This window comes from Ranitomeya variabilis, chromosome 2 (genome assembly GCF_051348905.1).
Source record: "Ranitomeya variabilis isolate aRanVar5 chromosome 2, aRanVar5.hap1, whole genome shotgun sequence".
Lineage (NCBI taxonomy): Eukaryota > Metazoa > Chordata > Amphibia > Anura > Dendrobatidae > Ranitomeya > Ranitomeya variabilis.
The window spans coordinates 795341678-795359403 of NC_135233.1; the positions used below are offsets into that span (position 1 = coordinate 795341678).

Genomic DNA, 17726 nt, shown 5'->3' on the forward strand with positions numbered 1-17726 from the left:
GTTTTTCTCTGTGCAGCTAGCAGTACCGGGCCCCAACTGGCGGTGTTGGAGCCCGGGCTCTGCAGGGGGAGCAGAGTGTAGGCCGAAGCCTAATTGAACCAATTTCAAAGGTAACCTTTAACCCCCCCTCAGGGGTTACAAACTCGAAGAGCCACAGCTTATGCAGCAGTAGTGCTGCACAAGTGAAAGGTTGCTCTTTTAATTTTGCTCCTTGCACACGCTGAATGAAACACGTATAACATTTAGCCCTTTATACAGTCAAACTGTGTTGGAGGCGCGAGTTCCCTTTGTAATGAGACGCAGCACAGATGTCAAGAATCCCACCTTGGTGCTGGGTGCAGCCTCCTGAGCGTTGTTATTTGCTGTACAGGAGTCTGCGCTGTCGTGTTATCCCCTGGCCTAGCGCTGTTAGCGCTGCCCATCTTCTGACATCATTTAATGTCGGCCGGTGCGGTTCGCGATGACCATGAATCCCAGCCCCGCGGTGTCTTAACATTGTTAAAACACTGCAGGGCTGGGATTCATGGCCTGGCGCAGCACATATGTTCGCCTCTCACACTCGGGTCCTTACACCCGCTTCAGACTGTGCGGCGTCAGCTGATCCCTTATCGCATGCCACGGCCATGAAGCCGCACAGTCTGAAGAAGGCGGAAGGAGATGAGGGACAGGCGAACTGATGCACTGCTCATGCCCATCAATCACACCCTCGCAGTCCCAATAAATAAGACACCGAGGGGCGTTGTGTGGGTCAGGGCGGCCGCAGAGGCGCAGGCAGCCAAACAATGATGCCAGAAGACGGGCAGCGCTACCAAGGGGGTTGCAGCGTGTCATTACAAAGGAAAGTCACACCTCCGGGATGGTTAAATGGTCACACAGAGGACACATTTTAGACGTGTTTTCAGTTCCACATGTGCGAGGAGAATACGTTTATGAGCCACCTTGCACACATGCAGCATTACCGCTGTACAAGGTGGCTGTAAAACGTACAAACGCCTGGGGGAGGGGGGACAGGTTCCCTTCAATTTCAGTTCTTGTGTCTGCGTGGCTTTTGCAGGACATGATGCCGGCTGCACAGCAGGGGAACAGCTGGCGGTGCTGAACCCCACTGACACATTGGCTGGTGTTTTTCTCTGTGCAGCTAGCAGTACCGGGCCCCAACTGGCGTTGTTAGAGCCCGGGGTCAGCAGGAGGAGTAGAGGGAGCAGAGTGTAGGCCGAAGCCTGCACTGGCGGCAGCTTTGGGTCTGTTGTGCCTGCGTGGCAGTTGCAGGACACGTTGCCGGCTGCACAGCAGGGGAACAGCTGGCGGTGCTGAACCCCACTGACACATTGGCTGGTGTTTTTCTCTGTGCAGCTAGCAGTACCGGGCCCCAACTGGTGGTGTTGGAGCCCGGGCTCTGCAGGGGGAGCAGAGTGTAGGCCGAAGCCTAATTGAACCAATTTCAAAGGTAACCTTTAACCCCCCCTCAGGGGTTACAAACTCGAAGAGCCACAGCTTATGCAGCAGTAGTGCTGCACAAGTGAAAGGTTGCTCTTTTAATTTTGCTCCTTGCACACGCTGAATGAAACACGTATAACATTTAGCCCTTTATACAGTCAAACTGTGTTGGAGGCGCGAGTTCCCTTTGTAATGAGACGCAGCACAGATGTCAAGAATCCCACCTTGGTGCTGGGTGCAGCCTCCTGAGCGTTGTTATTTGCTGTACAGGAGTCTGCGCTGTCGTGTTATCCCCTGGCCTAGCGCTGTTAGCGCTGCCCATCTTCTGACATCATTTAATGTCGGCCGGTGCGGTTCGCGATGACCATGAATCCTAGCCCCGCGGTGTCTTAACATTGTTAAAACACTGCGGGGCTGGGATTCATGGCCTGGCGCAGCACATATGTTCGCCTCTCACACTCGGGTCCTTACACCCGCTTCAGACTGTGCGGCGTCAGCTGATCCCTTATCGCATGCCACGGCCATGAAGACGCACAGTCCGAAGAAGGCGGAAGGAGATGAGGGACAGGCGAAGAAATGCACCATTCATGCCCATCAATCACACCCTCGCAGTCCCAATAAATAAGACACCGAGGGGCGTTGTGTGGGGCAAGGCGGCCGCAGAGGCGCAGGCAGCCAAACAATGATGCCAGAAGACGGGCAGCGCTACCAAGGAGCTTGTTGCGTGTCAATACAAAGGAAAATCACACCTGAGGGACATTTTAATGGTCGCAGAGGACTCATTTTTAGACGTGTTCACTTCAACATGGGCAAGGAGAATAAGTTTCTGAGCCACCTTGCACACATGCAGCATTACTGTCGTACAAGGTGGCTGTAAAACGTAAAAACGCCTGGGGGAGGGGGGACAGGTTTCCTTCAATTTCAGTTCTTGTGTCTGCGTGGCTGTTGCAGGACACATTGCCGGCTACACAGCAGGGGCACAGCTGGCGGTGCTGAACCCCACTGACACATTGGCTGGTGTTTGGCTCTGTGCAGCTAGCACATCTGGGCCCCAACTGGCGGTGTTAGAGCCCAGGGTCAGCAGGAGGAGGAGAGGGAGCAGAGTGTAGGCCGAAGCCTGCACTGGAGCAAGTTGAAAGGGAAACTTTAACCCCCCCCCCCCAGGCGTTTGTAGCTGAAAGAGCCATCGTGTACAGCACTAATGCTGGAAAAGGTAAACTTAGCTCTTTTAATTATGGTCCTTGCACATGCTGAACCTAACACTTATGAAAAGTGTCCCCTCCTACCGTGATACCGTCCGGTAGGTGGAACTTTCCTTTGTGATGTGACGCAGCACAGCCGTCATTCTTACCCCCTTGGCGCCGTGCGCCACCTCCTCAGCGTTGTTTGAATCAGTCCCGGAGCCTGCGCTGTTAGGTTAGCCCTTGGCCATGCACACATTTTGCGCTGCCCGTCTTCTGACATCATTTGGTGTCAGGCTGGCTGCGCCTGTGCGGCCGCGCTGGCCGAGATCCCGCCTCGTACTGTCTTCTGATTTAATCCCACTGGGGGCCTGAGATCCGTGGCCATGCGCAGTGCATATCCTCGCCTCTCACTCCCCTCCCTACGGCTTCTTCAGACTGTGCGGTGTCACGGCCGTGGCATGCTATTAGGGACCAGCTGACACCGCACAGTTTGAAGAAGCCGTAGGGAGATGAGTGAGAGGTGGAGGTTCAGATATGCACTGCGCATGTCCATGGATCTCAGGCCCCCAGTGGGATTAAATCAGAAGACAGTACGAGGCGGGATCTCGGCCAGCGCGGCCGCACAGGCGCAGCCAGCCTGACACCAAATGATGTCAGAAGACGGGCAGCGCAAAATGTGTGCATGGCCAAGGGCTAACCTAACAGCGCAGGCTCCGGGACTGATTCAAACAACACTGAGGAGGCGGCACACGGCGCCAAGGGGGTAAGAATGACGGCTGTGCTGCGTCACATCACAAAGGAAAGTTCCACCAACCGGACGGTATCACGGTAGGAGGGGACACTTTTCATAAGTGTTAGGTTCAGCATGTGCAAGGAGCACCACGAAAAGAGGCACTTTTTCACTTTGCATCATTACTGCTGCACAAGGTGGCTCCTTCAGTAACAAACGCCTGGGGGGGGACAGGTTCCCTTAAATTTAACTTGTTGTGCCTGCGTGGCGGTCGCAGTACACGTTGCCGTATACACAGCAGGGGAACAGCTGGCGGTGCTGAACCCCACTAACACATTGGCGAGGTGTTTGGCTCTGTGCGGACAGCACTTCTGGACGGCAACTAGCGGTGTTGGAGCCCAGGGACAGGTGGAGGAGGTGGAGGAGGTAGGAGGAGGTAGGAGGGATTGCCACACACACAGCAGGGGAACAGCTGACGTTACTGAACCCCTATAACAGAGGAGGGACTGTTGACTGTGCGTACAGCACTACTGGACGGCAACTAGCGGTGTTGGAGCCCAGGGAAAGGAGGGGGAGGTGGAGGTGGAGGAGGTAGGAGGGATTGCCACACACACAGCAGGGGAACAGCTGACGTTACTGAACCCCAATAACAGAGGAGGGACTGTTGACTGTGCGTACAGCACTACCAGGCAACAACTAGCAGTGTTGGAGCCCAGGGAAAGGAGGGGGAGGTGGAGGTGGAGGAGGTAGGAGGGATTGCCACACACACAGCAGGGGAACAGCTGACGTTACTGAACCCCAATAACAGAGGAGGGACTGTTGACTGTGCGTACACCACTACCAGGCAACAACTAGCGGTGTTGGAGCCCAGGGAAAGGAGGGGGAGGTGGAGGTGGAGGAGGTAGGAGGGATTGCCACACACACAGCAGGGGAACAGCTGACGTTACTGAACCCCAATAACAGAGGAGGGACTGCTGACTGTGCGGACAGCACTACCAGGCAACAACTAGCGGTGTTGGAGCCCAGGGAACGGAGGGGGAGGAGGAGGTGGAGGAGGTAGGAGGAGGTAGGAGGGATTGCCACACACACAGCAGGGGAACAGCTGACGTTACTGAACCCCAATAACAGAGGAGGGACTGTTGACTGTGCGTACAGCACTACCAGGCAACAACTAGCGGTGTTGGAGCCCAGGGAAAGGAGGGGCAGGTGGAGGTGGAGGAGGTAGGAGGGATTGCCACACACACAGCAGGGGAACAGCTGACGTTACTGAACCCCAATAACAGAGGAGCGACTGTTGACTGTGCGTACAGCACTACCAGGCAACAACTAGCGGTGTTGGAGCCCAGGGACAGGTGGAGGAGGAGGAGGTGGAGGAGGTAGGAGGAGGTAGGAGGGATTGCCACACACACAGCAGGGGAACAGCTGACGTTACTGAACCCCAATAACAGAGGAGCGACTGTTGACTGTGCGTACAGCACTACTGGACGGCAACTAGCGGTGTTGGAGCCCAGGGAAAGGAGGGGGAGGTGGAGGTGGAGGAGGTAGGAGGGATTGCCACACACACAGCAGGGGAACAGCTGACGTTACTGAACCCCAATAACAGAGGAGGGACTGTTGACTGTGCGTACAGCACTACCAGGCAACAACTAGCGGTGTTGGAGCCCAGGGAAAGGAGGGGGAGGTGGAGGTGGAGGAGGTAGGAGGGATTGCCACACACACAGCAGGGAAACAGCTGACGTTACTGAACCCCAATAACAGAGGAGGGACTGTTGACTGTGCGTACAGCACTACCAGGCAACAACTAGCGGTGTTGGAGCCCAGGGAAAGGAGGGGGAGGGGGAGGTGGAGGAGGTAGGAGGGATTGCCACACACACAGCAGGGGAACAGCTGACGTTACTGAACCCCAATAACAGAGGAGGGACTGTTGACTGTGCGTACACCACTACCAGGCAACAACTAGCGGTGTTGGAGCCCAGGGAAAGGAGGGGGAGGTGGAGGTGGAGGAGGTAGGAGGGATTGCCACACACACAGCAGGGGAACAGCTGACGTTACTGAACCCCAATAACAGAGGAGGGACTGTTGACTGTGCGTACAGCACTACTGGATGGCAACTAGCGGTGTTGGAGCCCAGGGACAGGTGGAGGAGGAGGAGGTGGAGGAGATAGGAGGGATTGCCACACACACAGCAGGGGAACAGCTGACGTTACTGAACCCCAATAACAGAGGAGCGACTGTTGGGACTGTGCGGACAGCACTTCTGGACAGCAACTAGCGGTGTTGGAGCCCAGGGACAGGTGGAAAAGCAGAGGAACACAATGTAGGCCGAAGCCTGATTGGAGAAAGTCGAAAGGGAACCTTTAACCCCCCCCCCCCCAAGGCGCTTGTAGCTGAAAGAGCCAGCTTGTGCAGCACAAAAGATGCAAAAGGAAAAGGTGGCTCTTTTCATTATGCTCATTGCAAACACAGAACTAAACACTTATATAATGTGTCCCCTGAAACCGTGAGACCGTCCCGGAGGTGGGACTTTCCTTCGTAATATGACGCAGCACAGCCGTCATTCTTACCCCCCCGGCGCCGTGCCCCGGCTCCTCAGCGTTGTTTGATTCCGTCCCGGAGCCTGCGCTGCTATGTTATCCCTTGGCCAGGCACACTTAGTGCTGCCCATCTTCTGACATCATTTGGTGTCAGGCTGGCTGTGCCTGTGCGGCTGCGCTGGCCGAGAGCCCGCCTCGCAGTGTCGTCTAATGTAATCCCACCACGGGCCTGGGATCCGTGGCCATGCGCAGTGCATATCCTCGCCTCTCACTCCCCTCCCTACGGCTTCTTAAGACTGTGCGGTGTCACGGCCGTGGCATGCTATTAGGGACCAGCTGACACCGAACAGTCTGAAGAAGCCGTAGGGAGATGAGTGAGAGGTGGAGGTTCAGATATGCACTGCGCATGTCCATGGATCTCAGGCCCCCAGTGGGATTAAATCAGAAGACACTGTGAGGCGGGCTCTCGGCCAGCGCGGCCGCACAGGCGCAGCCATCCTGACACCAAATGATGCCAGAAGACGGGCAGCGCTAAGTGTGCCTGGCCACGGGATAACATAACAGCGCAGGCTCCGGGACGGAATCAAACAACGCTGAGGAGCCGGGGCACGGCGCCAAGGGGGTAGGAATGACGGCTGTGCTGCGTCATATTACGAAGGAAAGTCCCACCTCCGTGACGGTTTTACGGTATCAGTGGACACATTTTATAAGTGTTAAGTTCTGCGTGTGCAAGGAGCTAAACAAAAATAGCTACCTATTCCTTGTGCAGCATTACTGCTGCACAAGGTGGCTCTTTCAGTAACAAACGCCTTGGGGGGGGGGGACAGATTCCCTTACATTTCAGTTGTTGTGTCAGCGTGGCGGTCGCAGGACACATTGCCGGCTACACAGCTGGGGATCAGCTGACGTTACTGAAACCCAATAACACTGGGTCGTATGTTTTGACTGTGCAGACGACACTTCTGAGCCTCAACTGGCGGTGTTGGAGCCCAGGAATTTAAGTTCAGGTGGTAGAAAGATGAACACAACAGGAGACCTGGATAACGTAGACAGTGACCTAATTATTTAATCAGGAAGAGGAGTGGCAAATTCCTGCGAGATCCAGGCCTTGTTCATTTTCAGGAAAGTAAGCCGGTCAACGTTATCGGAGGATAGTCGCATGCGACGGTCAGTTAGTACACCACCTGCAGCACTAAAGACACGTTCCGATAATACACTGGCCGCAGGGCAAGACAGCACCTCCAATGCATACTGGCTTAGCTCTGGCCATGTATCCAGCTTAGAGACCCAAAACTTGAAAGGGGAAGAGCCGTCTGGGAGTACAGCAAGAGGGCAAGACATGTAGTCTGTCACCATCTGACGGAACCGTTGCCTCCTGCTGACTGGAGCGGTCTGTGATGGTGTAGACTTTTGTGGCGGGCACAGAAAACTGTGCCACAGTTGGGCCATACTGGTCTTGCCTTGGGCAGAGGCACTGCTTCTGCTCCCTCTTTGTGCAGAGCCTCCACCACTGCCTGGACGCACTGAGCTGCTTTGGAATGCACTAGCAGCACTTCTCTCAGTTGGAATGGAGAAGATGATGGAATTCACCAGTGTGTCTTGGTACTCCCGCATTTTTCGCTCCCGGTTCAACGGTGTGATGAGGCTTTCTACGTTGTCCCGGTAGCGAGGATCGAGGAGGGTGAACACCCAATAATCAGACATGTTGAGAATGTGGGCGATGCGGCGGTCGTTTCTCAGGCACTGCAGCATGTAATCCACCATGTGCTGCAGACTGCCAACTGCCCAAGAAACGCTGTCCCCTGCTGGAGGCGTGATCTCTGCCCGCTCGTCATCACCCCACCCTCGCTGTACACACTGAGTACTGGACAATTCTGTAACTCCCTCCTCTGGACGGATGTCTTCCTCCTCCATTGACTCCTCCTCATCCTCCTCACAAACTGTCCCCTGCCTACGCGTTTGTGAGGAACCACGTGGCGCTGACTGTCCAGAAGATGATGGAAATGCTGAATCCTCATCCTCCACCTCTTCCACAACATCATCCCTTAGCGCTTGCAGTGATTTTTCAAGCAGGCAGATAAGGGGGACAGTCATGCTGACTAGTGCATCATCTGCACTCGCCATCCGCGTGGAATAATCAAAGGGACGCAAAACCTGGCAGACGTCATTCATAGTGGCCCACTCTGTGGTTGTGAAGTCTGTACGGCGCTGAGTGCGACTTCTTTGCGCCTGAAGCAGCTGGTACTCCATTACAGCTTGCTGCTGCTCACACAACCGCTCCAACATATGTAACGTGGAATTCCACCTGGTAGGTAGGTCACATATGATGCGATGTTCCGGCAGGCGGTGTCGGCGCTGCAGAGCCGCAATGCGCGCTTTTGCCGTGCTGGAACGCCGCAAGTGAGCACACTCTAGGCGGACCTTGTGCAGCAGTGCATCAAGATCCGGATAGTCCCTCAAGAAACTCTGCACGACCAAATTGAGCACATGTGCCAGACATGGGATGTGAGTGAGGTTGCCGAGGCCCAGAGCTGCCACCAGATTTCGGCCATTATCACACACTACCATGCCTGGCTGGAGATTCGCTGGCACAAACCACACATCGCTCTCCTGCTTGATGGCATTCCAGAGCTCCTGCGCTGTGTGGCTACGATTCCCCAAAAAAATTAATTTCAAGACGGCCTGTTGACGTTTGGCCACGGCTGTGCTCATGTCGGTCGTAACAGGTACACGTTCATCACGGGTCCATGTGGAGGTGGACTGTGACGGCTCCTGCAGCGATGATTCTGAGGAACTGGTGTAAGAGGAGGAGTCAATGCATACAGAATGGATTCCTGCAATCCTTGGAGTGGGCAGGACACATCCTGCGCCACTCGCACGGTCTGTACCCGGCTCAACGACATTAACCCAATGGGCAGTGAGGGAAAGGTATCGCCCCTGTCCATGTTGACTGGTCCACGCATCGGTGGTGAGGTGGACCTTGCTACTGACGGCGTTCAGTAGCGCGTGTTTTATGTGTCCCTCCACATGCTTGTGCAGGGCAGGGACGGCTTGCCTGCTGAAGTAAAAGCGGCTGGGCACATTGTACTGTGGGACTGCCAATGACATCAAGTCACGGAAGCTGTCAGTCTCCACCAGCGTGAATGACAGCATTTCCAGTGACAGAAGTTTGGCAATGCCTGCAGTCAGAGCCTGTGCTCGTGGGTGGTTTGATGAGAAAGGCCGCCTTTTCTCCCATGCCTGTACTACCGATGGCTGTAGACTGGGCTGGGAGTGTGTGGATGACTGGGAAAGTGGTGCTGCGGGTGGAATTACAGCGGGTCTCTGGACAACAGGGCCAGAGGTTCTTCCACGGCGATCCTGGGAGGAAGCCGAACCAGCTGCGTGTGAGCTGGAGGAAGAGGCAACACGAGCTGAAGAGGTGGTAGCTGCCGCTGTTGGTTGGCCTAGCTCTTCAGTGTGTTTTTCTAACTCCGCCGGGTGCCTGGTGCGCACATGTTTCCACATGTTGGAGGTATTGAGGTTGCTGACATTTTTCCCTCTATTGACTTTGTGATGACACACCTTGCATTTGACATAGCAAATGTCATCTGCAACTGTGTCAAAAAAGGACCAGGCACTGCAAGTCTTTGGAGCGCCCTTTTTGGCTTTTGGTAGAGACATGCTCCTAACGGCTGCCAAAGCGGAGGCTGCAGGATCCGCAGTCTTCCCCCTCCCTCTCCCTCTTTGGGCCGTACGGGGAATCTCTTCCTCAGAGCTGCTCCCACCACCTTCCTGTCCCTCACGCCAAGATGGGTCAAGGACCTCATCATCTACACTACCCTCTGCCCCCAACTGCTCCTCCTGGGTAGTCTCAGCAGCAGAGCACACACCAGTAAGTGGCACCTGAGTGTCATCATCAGCTGATGCGGCCTGCGATGTGGTGAACGGAGCCACTGGCCCACCCGCCTCTTCAGAGGAAGAGAGAAAAAGCTGTTGGGCATCACTGCACCCTGCCTCTTCTTCCATTTCTCCAATGCTGCTTGGCTGGCCCCCTGTTTCCAAGCCAAGAGATTCAGAGAACAGAAGTAGAGACGGCTCCTGTCCTGGGCTCTCTGTCTGCCTGGGCAATTTGGCAGGTGGTGAAGAGACAGATGGCTGCTCTCCAGTGCTCTGTGTCTGAGAGGATGTGGCACTAATTGAAGTTGATGCATTAGCTGCCATCCATCCGACAATGGCTTCAATTTGGTCTTCACGCAGCAGCGGTGCACGGCGCTCTGCGACAAAGCTGCGCATGAATGACTGTTCCCTTGTGAAAGTGGGTGCTGATGACGAGTCACCGGTGCCCGCAGCAGGCACAGAATCCCCACGTCCCCTCCCTGCTCCGCGCCCACGCCCACGCCCACGTGCCTTACTCACTGCCTTCTTCATCTTGGTTGACTGATAAAGATAAGCAGAAAAGTACTAACGGCTTTGTGTGCTTATTCCTGAACAACTCCTCCTAACAGGTATAAGAAACACTAATTTTCTAAAGTGTGGACTAGACATTAATATGAGCTAATGTGGCCTACACAAATGTAAAGTGGTGTCACTGGTGTGTTTGGTGAACTTTACTATTTATTTATTTTTTGGGGGCTGAACTGACAACAGATAGAGCTGCAGTCACATGGAGACCGTGACCACAGCCGTAAACGGCGCTGCAAGGCCCAAAAACCCTCCTCTACGTTATCCTATGTAGTGTTTTTCCACAAGTTAGCTGGAGACGGGTGGAAAGACACTAATAGGAATTTTTTGAAAAAATGTGCAGCAGCCTGCACTACTTAAAACAAAATGAAAATTGATTTTGCGGTATGACGCAGTGAAGAACCCTGAGCTGGAGACAACCAGGCTATGGCTGCTCACAGACTACAGGGCGAGCTGCAGTCACACGGAGACCGTGCAGACAGCCGTAAACAGCGCTGCAAGGCCCAAAAACCCTCCTCTACGTTATCCTATCTAGTGTTTTTCCACAAATTAGCTGGAGACGGGTGGAAAGACACTAATAGGATTTTTTTGAATAAATTAGCAGCAGACTACACTACTTGGAAAAAAAAAAAAAAAGGACAGTATGAGGCAATGAACCACCCTCCCTGAACTGAATACAACCAGCTATGGATGGCCTATGTGGCTGCACTCAGACTAGAGAGTGGGCTGCACTCACACACACACACACACACAGACCTTGCAGATCGCTGTGAAAACAGCGCTACAAGGCAAAAGCAAGGTGAATAGTAGGTGAACACAGCGGTTGCTAAATTAGCCTTTGGAAAGCACAAAGAAGCAAATCGCTATCTCTAAACTGGCCCTCAGTCAGCAAACAGCGTCCTGTCACTAACTGAATTCACAGCAGAGTGATCGCAAAATGGCGCCAGCGACTTTTAAACTGCATCATGGCATAATTTCAGCAGCCAATCACAGCCTTGCCAGTAGTTTCATGCCCTCCATGCTGAACAGGATGTGCCCACACTTGGAATCATTCTCATTGGATGAATTTGTGCATTTTGAATCTGGGAACTTCCGATTCCGGTATCCGATACGCGGCAAGTATCGGAATCCCGGTATCGGAATTCCGATACCGCAAGTATCGGCCGATACCCGATACTTGCGGTATCGGAATGCTCAACACTACTCATGAGCTATTGTCACACTTATTCCTGTCCTATTGTCACACTTATTCCTGTCGTGTTGTCACACTTATTCCTGTCCTATTATCACACTTATTCCTGTCATATTGTCACACTTATTTCTGTCCTATTGTCACACTCCTGTCCTATTGTCACACTTACTCCTGTCCTATTGTTACACTCATTTCTGTCCTACTGTCACCCTTACTCCTGTCCTGTTGTCACACTTATTTCTGTTCTATTTCCACACTTATTCCAGTCCTATTGTCATACTTGCTCCTGTGCTATTGTCACACTTACTCCTGTCCTGTTGTCACACTCATTCCTGTCCTATTGTCACACTTACTCCTGTCCTATTGTCACACTCATTTCTGTCCTATTATCACACTTTTACTCCTGTCCTATTGTCACACTTACTCCTGTCATGTTGTCAACCTAATTTCTATCCTATTGACACACTTATTCTTGTCCTATTTACACACTTGTGCCTGTCCTATTGTCACAGTAATTTCTGTCCTATTATCACACTTATTCCTGTTATTTTGCAACAATCATTCCTGTCCTATTGTCAATTTTTTCCAGTTCTATTGTCACACTCATCCCTGTTCTATTGTCAATTAATTCCTGCCCTATTATCACACTCATTCCTGTCCCATTGTCACACTCACTTCTGTGCTATTGTCATACTAATTCCTGTCCTATTATCACACTCATTCCTGTCCCATTGTCACACTCACTTTTGTGCTATTGTCATACTAATTCCTATCTTGTCTTGGTTAATCAACCTCTTGAATTCTGTAACCAATACTTATATCAATTTAAACAAAAGGGGGGCTGCAGTGTCAGCCTTAATACAAACATTTGAGTATGATGCCATGCCCAAACATTCACCATTATATATGCAATTATTGAGATTCCTCAGCAGATAACAATATACAGAAAAGTGCATATATTCCACAAAATTATTGTTTAAGTAATTAACAGGTCTAACTGGCTAAAAAAAACATTTACACTAAATGAACAGTCCCAAAAGTAGAAAAAGAATTAACACATTTTTAAGATGCTAATTTTATTAAATAAATGTTTCAAAACATGTTTTATGCTATCAGGTCTGTTTTCTCATTGAATTTTCTAATTTCCTAAAAATGGAAAAATATTCCTACTGAAGTTTACCTCTGTCTGCCTCCTGAGATTCAGTGCCTGGTTTTGGTTTAAGTAAAAGAAAAAAAAAGAGAAAGTAAATCTCTACTGGGAACAAGGACCAATCCCTAGGTTGTACTCATCAGTGTTGACAGTGTAATAGGCAATGCTCAGAAACTGTACAGTATATGTCAGTTATTTCTTAGTTATTTTCTGACTTAGTGCAACATCTCCACAGTTAATAACCCTCGGAACATCTCCCTGGATTAGCAAGCATGCACATGCAATTACCTTGGTTTCACGTGGCTTCGCACAGCAGGCCCTGTTTTCTTTGGAAATACACATTTTACCTTGTTTTCTGCTGGTTGGGATTCAAATTGATATCTCACTTGTACAGAACCATGTTCATTTCTTATTTATCACTTGGTTGCTAAGAATCAGTAACACCATTGCCAAATAGCAATGTGAGAACACTACATTGTGCATTTAAAAGGACTTGTTAGCCTCTTGGCTCTGTTTTAGTAAATTTTTCAAGAAATAATAATTCTAAGGCATTTTTCTTAGAACACCGCGTGTACCGTTTTACTGTTATTCTTCCTAGAAATGTATGAAAAGTTGAACACTTATTTGTTACTACTTTTCTTATCAAGAAGGTTTGTCCTTACATAGTCTGATAATAGCAGCACTGATTGAATATTGTGCAGAGACACCCAGTTGATAATTTATTCATACATTTTTATTAGGAATAATAGAGGAACTGTACAACACAAAGTTCTAAGGAAAGATGTTCTTTAATTTTACTATTATGGGTAATATTATTATTAACTATTTATTAGTGATGAGCGAACATGCTCGCCACTACTCGTTACTCGCCCGAGTATCACTATGATCGGTGTACTCGGCGAGCACCGAGTATTTCCGGGATTATTCAGAGGGAGCTCGGGTCTCCGCCCTGCAATTCTGGCGCTTTTTAGAGCGCCAATGACAGTGCAGGGATTGTCAGCCATGCACTGTATTTCCGCAGCCATCTTTGTTGTGGTATTACAGTGATTGGCTGGCTGCCAGTGTCATTGGGTCTATAAGAGACGTGGCGCCGCCCTGCTCGCCGCATTCTGCTCCGGACTTAGCAAGTGTAGGTAGAGCTGCTGCAGAGATAGGGTCAGAATCGTGCTTTTAATAGCTAGTGTAGGTCTGCAACTGTTCAGTTCACAAATCCTGATAAACCAACAGACCTTTTTAGGGCTAACTCGGGGGTACATAGATTGCAGCGCTAGGTAGGCAGGGGAGTTTATGTGCACATATCCACATCAGTGCAAGGCCTGCAGGCACTGTATGTGAGTACATAGCTCCCACTGCATACCTCCAAAAGCTCCATTACTGTCTGCTGCTGCTGCTTATTTAATATATATCTAACTGCAGTTTTCTGTGCCTTTTTTTTTTCTTCACCTGATACCTGCTCCTTTTATTCTAAAGCAATCCATAGCCCCCTTATTTTAACATTTATTTGCTTGTTCACGCTGCCTACCACAGCCAGGTTATTGAAATCTAAGAACGTGCAAATCTACCTTTTTTATGTTTGTGTCTCAGACACCAGATGTGAGTGCACCAAAAAACCATTTTTTTTTGTGTGTGTCATAGCCAAGTTGTTGACAAAATTTAGTTGTGCCCCAAAACATCAAGGCCACAATTAGATCAGTCTGTTATCTGAGGCTGATGGCTGGTGTATCGGTGGTGGAAAAATCGTAGTGTTGCAGGCATACATATCATAGTTCTGTGTGCTAGCCTTGTTCTCCTTTTTTTTTTTTTCAAAAATTCACACAAAAAACATATATATTTTATACAGTCTGTTATGTCAGGCTGGGGCCTGGTGTATCTGTGTTTGAAAAATCGTAGCTTCGCAGGCATAAGTTCCATAGTTCTGTCTGCTAGCCTTGTTCCGCCCTTTTTTTTTTTTTTTAAATACTCCAAAAAACAAAAATAATGTGTACAGTCTGTTATGTCAGGCTGAGGCCTGTTGTATCTGTGGTGGAAAAATCGCAGATTCGCAGGCATAAGTTTCATAGTTCTGTCTGCTAGCCTTGTTCCGCTCTTTTTTTTTTTTAATTCTCCAAAAAACAAAAAAAATGTGTAAAGTCTGGTATGTCAGTAGTTTCGCAGGCATACGTATCATAGTTATGTGTGCTAGCCTTGTTCTCCTTTTTTTTTTCAATAATTCACCCCCGAAAAAAAAGTATTTAATACAGTCTGTTATGTCAGGCTGAGGCCTCATGTATCTGTGGTGGAAAAATCGTAGCTTCGCAGGCATAAGTTTCATAGTTCTGTCTGCTAGCCTTGTTCCAATCTTTAAAAAAAAAAAAAATTCTCCAAATACCCAAAAAAAAATGTATACAGTCTGTTATGTCAGGCTGAGGCCTGTTGTATCTGTGGTGGAAAAATCATAGCTTCGCAGGCATAAGTTGCATAGTTGTGTCTGCTGGACTTGTTTATACAGTCTGTTATGTCAGGCTGAGACCTGTTGTATCTATGGTGGAAAAATTGTAGCTTCACAGGCATATGTTTCATAGTTCTGTCTGCTAGCCTTGTTCCACTTTTTTTTTTTTTTTTTTAATTCTCCAAAACCCCCCAAAAAATTTATACAGACTGTTATGTCAGGCTGAGGCCTGTTGTATCTGTGGTGGAAAAATTGTATCTTTGAAGGCATACTGATCAGATATAATTTTGCTCCAAATAAATTCATTTGTGTTGAGCTTTTGAAATAGTTCAGTAGTCCATTTAAAATGGGCAAGGCAAGGTGCAAGGGATGGGGAAGTGGACGTGATGCTGATGGTGCATGCAGAGGACGAGGCCGTGGCCAAGCTGAAAGAGGGCCACAACAAAGGCCCACATCTTCTCGCTCGACTTTCCTGTCCCAGTTTCTAGGGGATCGCATCACATCACTATTGAAGCCAAAGTAGTGTGAAACGGTTGTTGGTTGGATACCGGATAATGCTTCCAGTCACTTAGTTACCACCACCACCATCATGTCTTCCACACGGTCAAGTCTGAGTAGCCGTAAGTGTGGACTGGATATTACTCACCCTGATCCTCCTTTCTCCCACCATGCCAAGTGCCCTGAGACAACTGATCCCACACTTGGACACTCCGAAGAGCTGTTCAGTTTTCTCTTTCAAGATTCCATACTCTCGGCCGGTCAACTTGAAGTGGGGCCAGATGAGATCGCATGTAGCAATTCCCAAAGCTTTGACCAGCCACAGTCACACAAAGGTGATGGTAGGAAAGTGTCACAAGAGGTGGACGATGATGAGACACAATTGCCAGAAAGTCAGGAGGAGGAGCAGGGTGCGGATGTGGAAGGCGAGGTGGTGGATGATATAGTGACTGACCCAACCTGGCAGGAGGACATGTAGAGCGAGGACAGCAGCACACATGGGGAAGGAGGCATATCACCCCAACAGGCAGGAAGAAGCAGTGTGGTGGCCACAGACAGAAGGCGTGCATCCATTCCCTGTAACACCAACATGAGGGAAGTTGCCATTCCAACTGTTAGATCTTCCCAAGTCTGGTTATTTTTTAAAGACTCTGCCGATAACCCCAAACAGGCCATTTGCAGCACCTGCCATGCTTGCATCAGCAGGGGTAGCAAAACTACCAGCATGATTAGGCACATGGCAGCAAAGCACCCGACTTTGTGGGCCGAAAGCCAGGCTCCAGGAACACTGTCCTCAGGTGACACCACTGCTTCTTCCACTGCTTTGCATAGAAGCCAATCCCCAGTCCACCATGCATGTGAAGATGCCTCTAGCCCTGCACCTGTTGTTGCCCACAGTCAAGCAGCACCATCATCAAGCCCGTCCACGTCCTTGTCCCAGCACAGCATTCAGTTGTCTATACCCCAGTCATTGGAACGCAAGCGGAAATACCCAGCCAACGTCCCACATGCCACAGTACTAAATTCTAACATTTCTCTTCTGCTTGCACTCCAAATGTTGCCTTTTAGGCTCAGTGAGATGGAAGCTTTCTGCAACCTGATGGCGGCAGCCGTCCCAAGGTGGTCCCCAGTCGCCACTACTGGCATTACAGCAGCATGTGTCCCACAACATTACCTGTGCCCTCAACAATGCTGTTACTAGGAAAGTCCACCTAACCACGGACACGTGGACAAGTTCTTTTGGGCAGGGATGGTACATCTCACTGACGGCACACTGGGTTAACATAGTGGAAGCCGGGACCCAGTCAGACCTTGGGATGGAACACATCATCCCCACACCGAGGATTGTGGGCCCTACGTCAATCAGGGTTGCCCCCACAGTCTACAGCTCCTGCACCTCCTCCTCCTCTTCAGCATTCATCTCTGAAATCAACACATCAGTCAGAAGCAGGAAGAACTGCAGCACTGTCTCAGCCAAGCGGCAACAGGCTGTGCTGAAGCTAATCTGCATAGGTGACAAACCGCACAATGCAGAAGAGTTGTGGACAGTGCTGAAGGAGCAGTCAGATATTTGGATGACACCGCTGAACCTGCAGCCAGGCATGGTCGTGTGTGACAATGGCCGGAACCTGGTGGCCACTCTGAGACAAGGTGAGCTCACACACGTACCTTGCCTGGACCATGTGCTTTACCTCATGGTTCAACATTTTTTGAAAAGCTACCCGGTGCTGCCAGATCTGCTTGTGAATGTACGCCATCTGTCTGCCCATTTTAGAAAGTCAGCTACAGCTTCAACCGCCCTTGCCGTGCTTCAGCAGCGTTTGCAGCTTCCAGCTCACCGACTGGTGTTTGATGTCCCCACGCGTTGGAACTCTAAGCTGCATATGTTGGAAAGGATTTGTGAGCAGAAGAGGGCAGTTGTTGACTACAAACATCAACAATGCCATCGATATTCAGTTAAGACTCCACACATAAGACCTCAGGAGTGGACATGGATGCCAGACATATGTTCCATCCTACAAAACTTTGAGGACTGCACCAAGATGGTGAGCTATAGATAATGTAAGTCACACAGTACACATAGAATAAATTTCAAAATAACTCACATTCCTATTCATATATCTGTGAAGA

The 17726-nt window shown here is 50.3% G+C and overlaps 1 protein-coding gene across 1 annotated transcript in view; it reads left to right on the forward strand.

The window, feature by feature from the left end:
* Positions 1-17726, forward strand: part of IMPG1 (interphotoreceptor matrix proteoglycan 1) — a 742521-nt gene that overhangs the window by 518118 nt on the left and 206677 nt on the right. The gene's annotated exons all lie outside the window — the stretch shown is intronic.